Source organism: Lactuca serriola, chromosome 1, assembly GCF_051521515.1.
Source record: "Lactuca serriola cultivar US96UC23 chromosome 1, Lser_US96UC23_V15, whole genome shotgun sequence".
Classification (NCBI taxonomy): domain Eukaryota; kingdom Viridiplantae; phylum Streptophyta; class Magnoliopsida; order Asterales; family Asteraceae; genus Lactuca; species Lactuca serriola.
Window position 1 is genome coordinate 113,563,246 of NC_136408.1, and position 18,414 is coordinate 113,581,659.

The following is an 18,414-nucleotide window of genomic DNA, read 5'->3' on the forward strand; positions in this document are numbered from 1 at the left end:
CGCTCTGAAAATATGGAGGCATTACCTCTATGGCACGAAGTGCAAACTTTTCACTGATCATAAGAGTCTCCAATATCTCTTTAATCAGAAGGAATTGAATATGAGGCAATGACGCTGGCTAGAATTACTTAAAGACTACGACTGTGAGATACTTTACCACCCCGGTAAAGCTAATGTTGTTGTTGATGCTCTCAGTCGGAAAGTCAATCTTGAAAGGAGAAGGCCAAGAGCGTTGAGAATTGAAGTTGTCTCGACCATTGTGGAAAGTATAAAGAAAGCTCAAGATGAAGCTTCTGAGAAAAATGACCGAAAGGAGGAACGTTTGGGTAAAACGTTGGTGTTTGGTACAAACTGTCATGGACTGAAGGTATTCCAAGATCGTATTTGGGTACCTAAGTCAGGAGGAATTAGGGATCTTCTGATGGAAGAAGCTCACAAAACCATGTACTCAATTCATCCTGGTAGCACTAAAATGTATAGGGACCTGAAACCCTACTACTGGTGGCCGACGTTGAAGCTTGATGTTGCAAAGTATGTGGCTGAGTGTGTGACTTGTGCGAGAGTCAAGACATAACATCAGAAACCTTACGAGAGTTTAGAACCATTGCCTGTGCCTATGGGTAAGTGGGCAGACATTGCTATGGACTTTGTCACTAAACTGCCCAGAACAAAGAATGGTCACGACATGATTTGGGTGGTCGTTGATCGATTCACTAAGAGTGCGCATTTCATAGCAGCCAAGGAGAAATGGTCTATGGAAAAGCTTGCCAATTCTTATGTGAGGGAAATTGTGAGGCTTCACAGTGTTCCGTTAACGATTGTGTCGGATCGTGATAGCCGTTTCACCTCAAGGTTTTGGAAAACTCTACAAGAGGAAATGGGTACCAAGTTACGTTTAAGTATAGCTTACCATCCGCAGACTGATGGTCAGAGTGAAAGAACAATACAAACACTTGAAGATATGCTGAGAGCATGTACCTTGGAATTCCTAGGTAATTGGGATGAACATTTACCATTGGTAGAATTTTCCTATAATAATAGTTTTCACTCGAGCATTAAGATGGCACCTTATCAAGCTTTGTACGGACAGAAGTGTCGTACGCTGTCTTGTTGGCTTGAGGCTGGGGAAAAACAATTTATGGGACCAGAGATGGTTCATCAAACTGCTGAAAAGTTGAAAATAATTAGGGAAAGAATGTTAGCAGCTCAAGATCGTCAAAAGAGCTATGCTGACAAGAAGCGAAGACCGATGACTTTTGAAATTGGAGATTCGGTTTTGCTTAAAGTCTCGCCGTGGAAGGGACTTATAAGATTTGGTAAAAGGGGAAAGTTGAGTCCAATGTTTATTGGACCGTTTAAAGTTCTTCAGAGGGTTGGGAACCAAGCTTACAAGCTCGAATTACCCGAAGAACTGAATGGAATTCACAACACTTTTCATGTGTGTTATTTGAGGAAGTTCACGGGAGAAGTTCCCGACATAATTCCAATTTCTGAATTGAGAATTGATGAGAACAAAAGGTTGATTGAGGAACCAGAGGCAATTGTTGAGCGAAAGACTAAGAAATTGTGACGCAAGATGGTTGGGTTAGTGCTTGTCCGATGGAAACACACGAATGGGCCGAATCTCACCTGGGAGACGGAGAGTGACATGTTGAGTCACTATCTGCACTTGTTTGTTGATGTGTGATTCCGGGGACGGAATCATTCTAAGGTGGAGAGAATTGTAACGCATGTGTTTTCGGGCTTGCCATTTTTAGCAATGTAATAGTCTAGGTTAATCTCTGTAACCCGTTTTGAAATAATAAGATTGTATTATTTGAGTATTATGTGTTTTGTGCTTAATTACTTAATTATATGGTTTGATTAATTAAGAATAAAAATAAGCGTCAAAATTTAAGTGTAAAATAAACTTAATATCTATGGTTAATGATGTAGTAGTTGAAACGAGGTTTCCGAATATATATATATATATATATATAGAACGCCCAAATCTGACTTCGTATGAGAAAGTTATGATTTATCGAAGTTTCGGCTTAGCGGTGTGCAGCCTGTTATACTCGATTTGAGATCGAACGGTTTTTAGTCGAAACAATCTAAACGAGGATCGAAGGTCTCGTTGTTGGTATCGAAGCGATAAAAAGTTAGGCGAGAACGGACGTCAAACAAAGAAGTTATGAATTTATAACGAAGTTTTTCTGTCGCGGCCTATTAAAAATAAATAATAAAAATAAAGTCGAAATTAGCCGACGGAGTCTAATCGAAAGTTGTAGAGCGTAGACTCACCTTCGCGTGGATATAAAGAACGTCGAAAACGGAGTTCCTATGAAGAAGATATGAATTTCCGAAGTTTATTTAATATTTTGTATTTAAATTTAATTGGAAATTCGGAAGCATTATCCGAGGACGAGTCACCGGTCTGATCCGAGGTACGCCCCGCGTACTCCGAAGTGTCGACATTCGCAGCAAGTGGCTTCGGATGACGAACGCCATGACGATTTCGGACCTGTACGCCCCGCGTACTCCGAGGCTCCAGCCTCCTATAAATAGGATCCGAAGGCAGCCGAGTCTTTTGTTCATTTTCTCTCTTCTCTCTCCTGTTTTGCATCGTTTTGCGTGCCAAAAATATCCCGAAGATCCCGAGAAGTGCGGTTCCCGAGCCGAAGCTCTGCCCGCGAGAAGTTCGATTTTTTAAGAGATCTTCCAGATCTGCTGAGGATTACTACTTCTGCAAGTCGTAGTGTTGTCCGATCATCTTCTGATCAAGTGAGTGTATACTACCTTAAACACGATAATAATACAAGTTTGGTTCGAGTGTATTAAGTATATTGTTGTTTATAAGTGTGAGTGTGTAGTTACCTTCTTCTAACACATAAATATTAAGTATTTTCTATAAAATACGTGCTATGTGTATAGTATATTGTTGTTTATATGTGTGAATGTATATTCACTCTCTTCTATCTCATAGATATGATTTATTCTCTATGAGATATGTGTTATATGTGAGTGTGCCTCATCTGTTATGTGAATTATGTGTTGATCAAAGCATGCTATACATGTTTTTAAACTATGTATAAAAATGTATATTTTATCTACTAATATGTTGGGTATAACATGGGTAGATAGTTGGTGTGTAATAAACAGATGAGATGCCTCGTTGTTGTTTGATTTAGTCATCTAGCGGAGTTTAGATAACGACCACTGGCTATTCTAGACAGTCTTGTGGAAACATTAGCAGGTTCGCCACCTGTAGGTGTTAATGAACTTGGGTGTTCATTTGCTGTAGTCCATCCCCCTCATGGTTGCCTTATTTGACTTATATTGTTGAGGTACCCCCGAAGCATGTGTTGTCGCCCCAATGAAATATTCTTAGACTAGGTCCCTTATGTTAGTTGTTTTAGGGACATAAAGTGAGAATAACAGGAATGGGTAATTGGGTTATTGTTGGTTGGTGAAAATTAAATATGATTATTTATTGTGGGTTGAAAACCCTATATGCTCACCAGGCTCCCAAGCCTGACCCACTCAGTTTTATTTGTATTACAGGAAGTGGCGCGAGGGCATAAGATGGATGAACCATCAAGTTGTTTTGTTTACAAGTCTGTATACGTATATATTTGTTGAATGACTTGTAATGTTATTGTTTATGCTTATTGGTCTGTATCGGAACATGACACCCCGAGTTTTGATTATATAATGAAAAATACATTTCTTTTATGAAATGCTTTGGTAAACATTGTTTTATCATGTTTTGTTTTTGGGAACAAATTCCGCAACTCTTTCAAATCAAAAGGATTTACTCTAAAAATATTTTAAAAGCATAAATGAAAATCGGTCTTTTCTGGCCGAGATTTTGGGGATGTCACAAGCATTACTCTGGATGGGTAACTCTCATTTCTTAGAGTCCTGCATGTTGAACCTCTTCAGCACCTTATCCAAGTAGGTACTCTTACTAAGTCCAATTAGTCGTTTACTCCGGTCTCTCAGAATCCTTATCCCCAGAATATAGGAAGCTTCTCCTAGTTCTTTCATAGAGAAACACTTCCCAAGCCAAGACTTCACTTCCTGTAGGGTTGGGATGTCATTTCCTATGAATAGTATGTCATCCACATATAGTACCAAAAAGCTGACTATACTCCCACTAGCCTTGACATAGACACAAGATTCATCATCACTCCATGAAAAGCCAAATTCTTTGACTTTCTCATCAAAGAAAAGATTCCATCTCCGAGGTGCCTGTTTCAATCCATAAATAGATTTCTCAAGCTTACACACTCTATTAGGGTATTCTGTACCGACAAAACCCTCTGGATGACTCATGTAAACATCCTCAACCAAACATCCATTAAGGAAGGCGGTTTTCACATCCATTTGACATATTTCATAATCATGAAATGCAACGATGGCTAACAAAACCCTAATGGACTTAATCCTTGCTACTGGTGAAAGTTCTCATCATAATCAACTCCCGAAGTTTGAGAAAATCGCTTTGCAACCAATCGTGCCTTATATGTGTATACATTTCCATCCATGTCGGTCTTCTTCTTGAAGATCCATTTGCACCCAACTATCTTATGACCTGGTACATTGTCAACCAAGTTGCAAACTTGATTGTCATATATGGACTGTATCTCGCTGTCCATTGCCTCTTTCCATTTGGCAGACTCGGGGCCTGCCATGGCTTCTGCGTAACCGTTAGGTTCATCCAGATTTACTAATGTCTCATCACTGATAAGTGTCGAACCTTCCGCAGTAATATGGAAACCAAAATAATGTTCATGTGCATTCTTAACCCTTATGGAACTCCTCAGAGGTACAGACCTATGAATTGGCTCAACAAGAGTTTCCTCCTCAGGTTGAGTGTTACGGTTTGAAGTTCCTTCACCACTTGACTCTTGAATTTCTTCAACGTCAATCTGCCTCCCACTGTTTCCTTGGCTTATGAACTCTCTTTCTCGAAAGACACCCTTCCTTGCTACAAAGACCACAGTGTCACTAGGTCTATAGAAGAGGTAACCAAAGGATTTTTTTGGGTAGCCGATGAAAATACACCTCTCACTTCGAGGTTCGAGCTTATCATGAGTCTTGTGTCTCACGAAAGCCTCGCAACCCCAAATCTTGATGTGGTCTAGTTTGGAAACTTTACCAATCCACATCTCATGAGGAGTTTAGGAAACTTTCTTTGTAGGGACCAGATTAAGGAAATGAGCGGCAATCTATAAGGCTTACCACCAAAACGAGATTGGTAGCGAAGCACGAATCATCATGGAACGAACCATGTCTAGCAAGGTTTGATTGCGCCTTTCAGCCAGACCATTCAATTGTGGTGTTCTGGGAGGTGTCAATTGTGAGATAATCCCACGTTCCTTAAGATAGTCGAGGAACTCTATACTAAGATACCCACCTCCATGATCGGATCGAAACATCTTAATGTTCCTGCCCAATTGATTCTCGACTTCCTGTTTAAACTCTTTAAACCTTTCAAAAGTCTCTGACTTATTCTTGATTAAATAGACATATCCATATCTACTATAATCATCAGTAAAATTCAAATAATAACAATTAACATCCCTTGTGGCAGATTTGAAGGGTCCATACACATCCGTGTGCACTCGATCCAACAAACCTTCACCCCTAGAACAAGAACTAGTGCAGGGTGACTTTATCATTTTAGCAAGTAAGCATGATTCCCAACTATCATCTGACTTTAGGTCAAATGACTCCAAGACTCCATCCTTTTGGAGTTGGCCTATGCGTTTCTTGCTCATGTGTTGAAGATGATAATTCCATATTGATGTTTTATCTAAGTTATTATTATCAAAAGAATCAATACACAACACATTATTTCCTAGATTATCTACAACAGATACAACTTCATACACACCATCACAAGGCAATGCTTTCAAATAAAGAACATTATTAAAGAAAATATTTACTCAACCAATTTCATTATCAAAAGAAAAGGTAAACCCTTGTTTGTACAAAGCATGAAAGGAAACAATATTTCTTTCCATTTCTTGTGAATAACAACATTTATTCAAATCTAAAGTAAACCCACTACTTAGCAACAAAGAATAAACTCCAATCTTGGTGACAGGTGAAGCATTCATATTCCCCATGATCAAGTTTATCTTTCCATGCTCCTCATTCTCACTTCTTCTTAGTCCCTACAAATCAGAACATATGTGAATACCATAACCGATATCAAGGACCCAAGAGTTAGAATAGGGTGAGTTATTAGATAGAATAATGAAAATATCTACATGGTTGGTTTTGACTTTCCCATCCTTCACATCTTGCTGGTATTTTGGGCAGTTCTGCTTCCAATGCGACTTTTCGTGGCAATAGAAGCATTTCGCCTCTTTTGGGTCAGAAGAAGGAGTGATGAAACCTTTATTGGTTCCACTTGAAGAAGAGCCATCAAGATTCTTTCCCTTGGTACCCTTCGCAGGGCTCTTCCTCTTCTTCCCTCTACCTTTCCCAATTGCCAAGATAGGGCAGAGATTGGACTAGGAGTAGGAGTGTTAACAACCGAATTACCTTTAAGACCTGTTTTTGCGGTCTTTAGGAGTCCCTGAAGTTTGCTGAGTGTGACTTCTTCCTTATTCATGTGGTATTTCAAGCGGAATTGATCATAACACGACGGTAAAGAGTGAAAAATGATATCTATTGCAAGCTTCTCGGGGAATTTCACATTGAGCTTCAGCAACCAATCCACAGACCTTTGCAATTTTTTCATGTGGCTCATGACAGTTTCTCCGTCCTTCATCCTGGTTGTTATCATGGAGGATATTTTTTTATAATGCTCTTGACGAGCAATCTGATGGTATCTTTCAATCATATCTTGGTGCATCTCAAAAGGGTAGTAGTCCTCATAGGACTTCTGGAGTTCAGCTGTTATGGTGGCCATCATGACGCATGCCACTTCGTTGGCATCTCATTCATGAGTCTAGAAGTCAATGATCTCCTGGGGAGTAGCAGTGGACTCATCGATCTCCTTTAGCTCCTTATCGAGGACATATTCCTTGTCCTCGTAACGAGTCACCATCCTAATGTTCCAGATCTAATCCATAAAGTTGGAACCATCGAAGATGACCCTCCCACATAGGTTCATGAGGGAAAATGAGTCGGTAGGGTTTAAGCCAGAAGTAGTATTGTTGGAAGACATCTGAAAAAGAAGAGAGCAACTTTAGTTTAGATATAAAGATAGTCCTTAATAAAACACCCAAAGGTAATATTAAGTCTAGGATCCAGTCACAATACATCATAACTTAGAAGAGGTATGTCGTAATCTAAGTTATAACATATTTGAAAGGTAGGTGAATGACGATTGACCAATTTCCACCAAAACCGAAATATAAATTATTACGTTTTAATTGGTTCTTAGGAATTACTAGATTCTTTTGATATTCAATGACTTTTTAAAGGCATGTTTCAATCTCGAGTGTGCCCTCCAAGTTTTGTGACTAGGATACCGAGGATCACAAAACGAGGTGTGAACTAACCATGCAAATCACTTGGTACCCTTAAAGTTTATCACTCAATCGATGTGTCGGTTAACCAAACGGGCTCAACCGACCTATAATAACCTTTAAGTCTCCCTTTACCTACCTTGTTAATTCCAGGTTAGTGTGTCGGTTAACCACACACGCTTCACTAACGACTTAAACAAAGTGTAAAGTGTAATTTCATGGATTAGCACCTTATTCACATTTTCTTAAAGTAACTAAGATTGAGAATTTAATGAAACATTTAGTTACTTTATACTATTCATCATACTTTTACTGAGGATTTATAAGTCGTTGTCCTACCCGTTCGGTTAACGATCCTCCACCGATCAAGGAAGCGGTGGATGAGAGTGGACACCCATTAAGCTGCCATTTCATAGGCATCAACCTTATACCCCCTTATACACCGGCTTCGTGAATGAGGCCTACTAATGGTAAGACGACTTGCTTGTTATATATATATATATATATATATATATATATATATTCTTGACTTATAATATTATAAAGTAGAAGAGTTGATTTTTAACTTTTACAACTCTAGGGTTGGAAGTAAAGTTTATTAGATGACTTTACATGTTCCAAAACTTGAGGTCAAGTTTTGTAACATAACAAAACTCTTCAATCCATAACTTATGAGTTATTAAAATGAATACTCTTCATTTTTGTAACTTATGTGGTCTTTTAATGGTTTTAACACAAAGAGACTTTGGGTTATCCATAACTTTAGGACAAGGTATCGACTCCATTAAAACACATAAGGATCATGAATTAAGAATTTAAACAAGTAATTCCTATGATCTATCAAGAACTCATAAGAACATGAATATCCATATCAAAATTTCAAGAACATATGACCACATATAATCATGTAATTTTGATATTAGCCATTTTAAATGGATTAGAACAACCATTACACCATCTAAAACAAGTTTTACAACACCAAAACAATTTAGGGTAATGTTTCAAGTCCATTTCCAGCAGCAAAAATCGAAATTATGCACTCTGCCTGGCCAACTCGTCGAATGCACGAACTGACTCACCGAGTTTGTTGCATTTTCACTTGGACTCGTCGATTCCCCCCATGGACTCGTTGAGTCCCCTGTGCAGACAGCTCAAAAATTGATTGTTTACACTATTTTGCATCAATTATTAACAAACAAAGCCTTGGCTCTGATATCATTGATGGGTTTTGAGCATTCTAACATACCTAAGTGTACATGCAACTCTAGAATACCATGGATCTATGTTTGTCTAAAATACATGCAAAATATCATTTCCAAGGTTGATAATCCTATCTAGCATACATGGGGAACTTTTAATATAAAAGATGGATAGATTTACATACCTTGTAGTTGACTTGATTCCTTGAAAACCTGGAGAGCCTAACACCCCAAGTGTGATGCCTTAAATGCTTCACACAACACCAAATGCTTTGCCGATTTTCATGAGTATCATGTTCCTTATATAGTATGTCACATCTAGGGTTACACCATGTCAACCCTAATGTGACGTGACTCTTCATTTCCATGACCCATGGGTTTGTAACTCCCATAGAGCATCCATTGAGCATCCTATGCATTTAACCCAACTTGATAATCCATGCACAATAACACTTAAACAGAATGGTTTTATGAGATTTAAAACTACTTCATAGAATAGTTTTATGGGATTAAAACTACTTTTCACCAACAAAATGGAAAACATTCTTTTTATACTTTTATGGATAGTTAAAATTATGTTAGACTTTATTATAAGTAGAAAAATACTTAAACAGAACGGTTTTATGGGATTAAAACTACTCTTTAAGTTGTAAAGCATGAAATATAGGATTTTCTGGAACTTAATCAATCACCTTCATAAAACTAGAGCAACAATAACTAATACTTATGAACTCACCAACTTAAATGCTTATCCTCTCTTTCAAAATAACTTGTATTCTTAGGAATCCCGCGGACAAGTACACCCCCAGAGCTTTTGCGAAGACAGCCTAGTATCGTGTTGTGTCTTTTGTCTTTTACTATATCTACTTTTGATGTTTGAATATGTAATGTTTAAAGAAATATGTAAAAATTGTTACATTATTAATGCAATGGTTATTGTACTTTGATTACTATAATGCATGTGTTTTGATACTTGACATGACGTCCTCAGTCCCCGAACATTTCCCATTACCCCTACAATGCTTCATTGGACGTTGTAGTAACAATTATAGAGACTTATCACTCGTTCCTATTGATCAGTCGAGGTTGTAGCTAGCAACCATAAGTGGGGATGCCAACCCCGTACAAATTTATACCTATGTATCTCGCTCCTGTTATAGTATTGTGGGTATGCTAAGTATTTAGACTCAACTAATGAATATATTCTCACTAAAAAGACTTATCCAAAGTATGTGAATAACTCACAGCCCTAACTTAATTGCGATTAAGTCACTAGGGATAATGAAATTCATTATATAAAGTTTATAAAAGTCGAGTATGTTTGGTATGTATGGAAAAGTGTAATGTACTGGTTATAATGATGTATGTTTCAACGTAATGAACATATGTACATGTATAAACATTCTGTGTTTAAACATATAAAGATACATGCATAAAAATAACTTGAATCCTTGAAATACTATTAAGCTTTGTGACGTTCTTTTTATGATATACAATGTCACATATAAATCATATATTTTTGTATCATGTAGCATTTGTTGTGAGGACTAGTTATTTCACCATAAAATAACCATAATACGTATATGAAAAGTTTGTACCGGTTTATTTTTAGCAATATGTTACATTGTTAAATAACATTTGTATAAATTGGATTTATTGTATTTTCGCATAAATGATAATATATTTGTATAAACAAAGTATATAGGCACATGTATTCCCCCCCCCCCCCCCCCCCCGAATATAATTAGAAATATCAAAAAGGGGTCGTAAGCACTCACCCTTGAAGCGTGTGTTCCATTTCTACCAATTCGGTTTCTTTTGAGAAGCTTGTCGTGAGAAACCTAAAATAAACAATTTTTGAACTTTGTAATACTTTCAGGTCGACTTCGTAACGAATTTAAAATATTAGCGGCTGACTTGTAACTTCACTAAAGTATTTCGGTTGTTTGGTAATTTAATTAACCAAAGTAGGATGTATTTGGTTAATTATAAACCAAGGGAGGGGTTCTTTTAAATAAATGTAATCAATAATTAGGATTGGACTAATCTTTTAATGTATTGTCAAATGAGGGTTAATTTTGATTAATTTAAACTCAAGTTTCAGTCTCTTTGACTTTTGACATGGTCAAAATCAAAAACGCGTTTTCATTTGAAGCCACAAAGAAATCGACAGTCGACCTAGCATCGGGGGGGGGGGGGGAGGAGGACCTGTAGTACTTCTCTTAGTTCGAAATGGTGAGGTCGTGGTAAGAATCCACAAATAACAGCAGGTGCTTGATCTTCGTCTGCATGAGATGAGAAAAAGAAAATGGTAATGGGAAGCACCCGCAGTTGAATGGTGTGGCTGAGAGGTGAAATTAAACCTTGTTGGACATGGTTCGTTCCAGGATGAATCGAGCTTCGTTGCCTATCTCATTCTATGGGTATGACTTAGAGACTGCCACCTATATCCTTAATTTAGTTGCTACTAAGAAGGTTGCCAAAACACCTCACGAGATGTGGACAGGGAAGGTAATGGTAACCACCCGGTGCTTGATCCTCGTCTGAATGTGATGAGAAAAAGAAAAAGGTAATAGGAAGCCCCCGATGCTTGATCGATCCGAAGATAGTGAAGAATGAAAGTAGAATATCTTCCACCTTGGTCGGCGATGAAAGGAGTGGTTCGATTTGGGGTATTTCTCGGCAACTTATACGTGTGTTTGGTAGGTTAAATCGACAAGAAATGGTGGATGGGACAACCGAATTCCGTCGAGTCTTTTTTGGGTCTACTCTTCGTCGCTGGTAGCAGCGAATCGGAGGAAATCAAGAAGCAACAGTAGTAGCGAAAAGGGGTGTTTGGTTGGATCATTTGACACATATCAAGGAATTGATTAAACAAGCAGCTACTACAGTAGTCGATGGTGGTGGGGATGAGCTATTTCATTTGCTTTATTTGACAGAAAAAAAAAAAGGAAGAACAAAACGGGACTGTTTGTTGCCTTCTTGGTTTCACCGGTAATCAACACACTACATTTGGTGTGTGTTCATGATAGTAATAATGAAGAAGACGAGAGAATGGCAGTAGTTGTGTGATAGAGATAGGTGAAGAAAGAATACAAGAAACACTTTAGTGTCATTTTTTTGAATGATGAAGGTTGGAAGAAACCATTAACTTAGTTGTTATTTTTTTCATGATTAATATTTTTTTTCATGAAATTAATAAGCAAGGTCAAGGACTTTCTAAATCAAGCGGGTGTAATATATTTCTAGGTTTTTTTTATCACAATTCCATATACATAAAACGTACATGTATTCATTTTACATGTTATATATATATATATATATATATATATATATATATAGAGAGAGAGAGAGAGAGAGAGAGATAGATGGTATAGGTAAGGAATTCAAGTATTATAAGTATGTGAGTGCTAAATTCATCATACACGTTTAATATTCGATCCAAGAAATAATATATGACTTATATATATGAACTTAGGTTTATAATGCTATTGAAATTTTCAATTATGTATTTTACGTACACCATGATTATTTGATGTTCATTTGAAAAATGTTAAATATAGTTAATAAAAAAAACTGTAGTGAACACATTTTTTATTTGACCATAAAAACATGTCCCATGTTGATATATATATATATATATATATATATATATATATATATATATATATATATATATATATATATAGAGTTGCACATGATTTTTATTAATAGATCTTGATATGTAAAAATCATTATAAATGTGAGAGTTTCTTGTTTCGGTCGTCGTGATTCGCTAAATGCAGATGGAATTGAATTTCGGTATAATGATCTCTGTGAAATAGCGTTTAAAGCATCGTAGTTAATTAATTTGAAACGTCTGATGTTTTTTATTGACTTATATAAATATTTTTACTCAAAATATTTCAAGGATGAAATTAAATACTAGACTATACCCTGAATCCAAAAATGTTTTCGAAATTTTCGTTCTGAGGTAGGCAAGTCCCCCAATAGATAGACATTGTTTTAGAAATTTTAAGAATATCGGTACTATACTCGTTTTGGATTCTTAAAACGGTCGTGTCTTTTGCATACGAACTACGTTTTAGATGTTCTTTATGTATTAGGAAACAGGGAAACATGTACTACGAGAATAGAATGTTTGTTTTTCTTATAACTTCTTAATACGAAATATCAATTTTTCAGATGTATTCATTAGGTTACAGTTTGAGCTGTTTGATTTGCTTGTCTGACTACATTTTTTGAATGTAATATACCATCTGGTATCTTATAATAGTAGAAATGAACTTGCTTATTTTACATTAGATTCATTAAAACTCAATGAGTCAAATTACCAGGAGATTTACGGTGAACTTGACCGTTCACAGTCTTTGACCTAAATTTCTTGATATCACAAAACCACGAAAGGATGCCACTGTTAAATTAAATACCAAGGAGTCAAGCAACGTGGATGTCACTCTACACACATCTAATATGGATACAAACATCATAAATCATGAAACAACTTCGACTTTGATTCATGAGTCGACAAGTGCTATTCCAGTTGAAGGTCCTAGTTCCAAGTACAATTCGAAGGGGGATAGGTCTTCGAACATCCCTGAGAGCTTATCTGTTAAGGACTGTAATTTTAACAAGGGTGAGAATTCTTCGACATCTATTTTAGTTTCATCAAGTACTTTCCCACCACGTTCGTCACCACATACTTTACCACCACCTTCCTCACCATAATCATCTTTGATCATTTCACCTATGACACCTCCTCTTCAGTCTCCAACTTTTGAAAATATCATGCAATACACCATTACTACGTTGTTCTCTTCTCAATCCACTAATCAGGACATGATAAATGGTGAAGAAGATGAGCAGATTGAGTTTGGTGAATTTGATTTTGATCCGAAAGAAGAAAATGTTGAAGATCATGCTATCATGTTTGGAAATACGAGATCCTCAATTAAAATCTAAATGTGATTCCTCAATTCTTGAATGATTATTTTTCTTGTAAAACATCTTATGTGAGTAGTAAAGAAGTTGATTTGTTATTGAAAGATCAAGAAGCGAAGACGAAGACTCTTGTTCATAAGACAGTTTCTCAGCTAGAAACTCATCTTTTTGCTAATAGTTATTCTTTCACCTATGATATTACAAAATTTAGAAATGTGGCTCGTTAGAGACATGTAATTTTTTAGAAGATAGTGACCTCTTCGATAGAGTCTATTGAGTTGAAGATTACATATTTTGTTGATGTGGTCTTAAAAGAAATTATAAATCATGATATATTATGTGTGGGAATTCAAAAAAAATTTGATCTTCTTCTTGGTTCTACAAGAACATTAATTGAAGACATTTATGTTTTCCATAAAGACTAATAAGAAGAATGGAACTTAAATAGTGAGTCTGGTGGAATTTTTTTTTCAAATATTGAGAACTCTCTTACAGGTTTTCATGATTGTTTATCGAAGTTTGATATTCCATCAACGACTTCGATCTCTCAAGAACAAATTTCTTATGTCGTTTCTTCAGTGGAATCGTGGTTTAAAACTCAACTTGCTCCAATTTTGGATCTTGTTCTTTAATTAACCACTAATGCTTCAAACCCATCAATGCTCGTGTCACAAGGGTGGAGAATGGTGGTTTATTGAAAAATGGAGGTGAAGAAAAAGGAGAACTTGGTGGGTAGCTTATTTTTACATAAATTCAAGTTTCAATTCCAATGAAACCTATCTTGACAACTTCAACAACAAAATAAACTCCAAATGTGAAAGTTGATATGACAAAGCTTCAATCGAAGAAGTGGTTAAACATCAACGAAGGAGGCACAGGTTCTTCAAATATCAAACTTTTTGTAAATTTAGAATCAAACAAAAAGGGAAAATGTATTCAAGTGGGGCCTACTAAAGAAGAGAAAAAGAGACATAAAGAGCTTGAAATTGAATGAACGAACCAGCTTAAAAGCATTATGAGAAAGAGAGCAAATGAACCACCTTATCATGACAAGGGAGATCCAAATAAGGTATGCTGTTACGAAACAATTGAGAATGTGGCTTATGGAAATGTTGATGCCATAGAAGATACATATTTCTATCAACTGGACTTTCCATTCAATCGTTCAATGTTCAGATTTGGTCAGTTCAATATTGCTGAGAATTTCCATGATACAAAGGAGTATAAAAATATGAAAATCATATTCCATTCAGTTCATAGAAAGAGAGAAAAAGGTGTTTCGTCCTTGATGAAGATTTTTAAACTTTTATTGATAACTCCATATGTCATGTTTGAAGGAGTCATTTAAGACTATCGATATAAAGTTGTTAGAGCTGCCAATGTACTTTTTGACTTCACCATTGCTAACTTTCCCATGATTAACATTAATAATCTCATCACTGTTACAAAGATTATGGGATATTTAAATAATGATCAATTTCAAGATAAACCATCATACATCGTTAGGTGTTGTATTATCAAAATCATCATTGACTGTTATTTTCCTCATCTAGCATTCACAAATTTCGAGTTCAGTAATTCGTTTCCAAAAAACCAAAGGTCCCAAGTCATTGTTAAAAGGGAAATTAAAGACTGATGATTTTGAAGATGGTAAAATTATCAATCAACCTCATGGTTTCATCTTTCAAGGAAAGAACATCAAGGGAAGGAAAAAGAAAGAATTCTTACATACTGAAAATAAAGAATGACATTCAAACCGAAATCTTTCAAGTGTCCTACTACGTATCAACAAGTTCAAGAAGAAGGGTTTTGATAAAAGTGATAAAGACGCTACCTATAATTTTAAGATTTGATATCGATCACAAAGGGCTAGATTGCAGAGTCAAATATGTTGTTATATATCAAAGTCTTAGGTAGTAGTCTTAGAGTCAAATAGTTTATCAATATACAAAATCTTCAAGACATTGATACTCTATGTATTTAATCTGGCGCATGTGTTGTTTCTCTTTAAAATTCGAAGCCCTAATATTCTTTTTGTATCCGTCGAGGACACTATAAATAGTGTAGGTACCTAAGACATTTGTAATTTTTGCAACATGAGCTTTCTTTATTACAAATGTACTTTGTGACAACCCGAAATTTCCATTCTGAACAAACCATATCAAGCTAATAGAAGTAGAACAATTACAGTGAAAATTCAGACTTCGAGTATAAGTTTGGCAGTTTTCAGGATTTACACTTAAGAAGATATTAGGAGAGTGGATGCACTAGGGTTTTGTGCAACACTGTTATTCCAATACTCTAGGATATTAGAGTTCATTCCGGGAATAAAAAAAATTTCTGCCAAAAATCCCAGGACTATATATAGAAAATTGAACCAAATAGTTCATTAGGTAGGTTTCCAATTAGAGAAAAACCAAAATTCGCTCTCACGGATCTTCGGGTTTTTATCCCAAATTGTGAGTACGTCGATCTAGTTATGTTATATAGCTTAGATTGTGTTTAGAAACATTAATTTCATAACAAAACAACTAGATTCGGGAGTTTACCGCCCAAGAACGTTCTTGGAGAGTAAACTCCAATATGTGGCTTAAATGCTACCTAGTCCTTTCCCCGTGATTTGTAACTACCTTAGACTATGATAGTGTGTATATGACTAGAAAACATCAAAATCGGAACAAGACACCAAGATTTGGGAGTTTACCTCCCAAGAACACTTGGGGAGAAAACTCCATTTTAAGGGCCAAAAGTGTCCCAATGACCCTCAAAGCTTTAGAAATCGAACTAGAACCCACCATTGCATGTTTAGGACACCAAAAGCAATTAAAATCAATGATGAAAGTGAGTTCACATCCCAAAAGGTTCTAGGGCCGTGAACTCCATGTTTAGGGGTCAAAATGCCTTGAAACACTTCCTAAGGCTTAGGCTTGAATTAGGACAAGTACCCTAGTGTGTTTGGAGCAAGAAAACACCATTAAAACACCAAGAGTAAGGTGTTCACGGCCCAAAAGGTTCTAGGGCCGTGAACTCCATAAAACGGTGCCAAATGGTGCCATAAACTCTTCTAAAGCCAAGTACAAAAGCCTAGTTTAGTTCCTAGTTAATTTAGAGACTTGAAAACACCATAACACACTCCCAAGGGAGTTTACGGCCGTAAACTCCATGGGAATATGGTCCCAGGGCCATGAAATACTCAAAGGAGTTAACAGGAAGCCCAAACACTTGTTTAAGCCTTGAAGCAATTCACCACATGAGTTGAATAATTGTTAGACTTCATTTAGGGACTTTGTTGAGAGTTTACGGCCAAGATTTTACTCCCTTGGGCTGTAAACTCCAAAGCATATGGTCATTTGACCATAAACTCCCATTAGAGGCTTTGCACTCCTTTGTTGCAACCCATTAGCCTCCTAGTACTTGACCAAAAGTCTTTTCCTCGTGTTAATATGTTTATACTTGTATAATTAGTGTTTTAATCACTAATTATTTATATACATATGTCTTCATATGAAATTAGGATCATTGTGTGTGTCTAAAGTCTTCACTTGACACCAAGCACTTGTCCGATCCTTCCATACAATAACAGTCCGTTCAATTGCAGTCACTTACAACAGGTGAGTTCATACCCCATAATTAATGTTTTAAACTGCTTTTAAATGTTTTATGGGGGGGGGGTGGGGGATACAAGTAGAATCATGCTAGTTATTATATCAATCACATGTGATTAATAAGTAGAATTATGCTAGTTATTATATCAATCACATGTGATTAATATGCAACATTCAAATGATTTACTACACATTAACCATTTTACCAAGCAGGTTCCTCAAATGATTTTCTTAAATGTTTTATATGTTTCAAAATCCTTATTAAACTGTTCATTACACACTATATGATCCTTTTCAAACCATTTTACTCTGATCCGTTTCACTCCAAGCTATTACCAAATCGTTTTACTTCAAACTGTTCTATCGATTGACATCAAGTCGATCTTCTCTTAAGATAATAATTATGTTCAAAGGTTTTACAAAACTTATTTATGATTTTATATTATAAATTGCATGCCTCTATATGTATAGTTATATAAGAAATGTTTAAAAGACTTAGGAAGGCTATCCACCCTATTTCCTTTTCGCGCTTGAGATGTGGTCTGGTGGGATATCGGGTACTCGTCCGAAGGTCGTTTAAATATTAGTTATATAACATATGTACATATATAGTCATAAAGGCCCTTCCAGTTCACCCAATGCCCTTGGGTAGCAGGGGTATACATCCATGTTCATACGTACCAGTTAGATTACTAGTAAACTACCATATGGGTAGTTTAGGAAGATACTAGAACTATTACTAGAACGCGATACCATACAATGAGTCAGTTCATTCATGAGTCTATACTTGCTAGATAGAGAGCATGTACACCACAACTAGAACATTACATTACGTTACTATACTTGCTAGATAGAGAGCACGTACACTACAGCTAGAACATTATAGTACATTACCATACTATTACAAAGATATGGTCACATGATCACATTTACATGAGTACACTTACAAGAATTACTAGTACATGTCATATGTATAGACCCTGTTATATAATCCTCATTCTTATCTTTACCTTGTGATTGAATCACATAATCGACGAGATAGATTGGATTTAATATCCTAGTACCAAAGGATACGTTGTGGGATTGACCATTCCTAGAATCTCTGTTAGCTATAGAGGTAAAAGCACATCCATGGATGTCAACGGTTGATACCATTACAGGTATACTTTTGGGGAGTAACTATTCCTATACCCAGCTGTT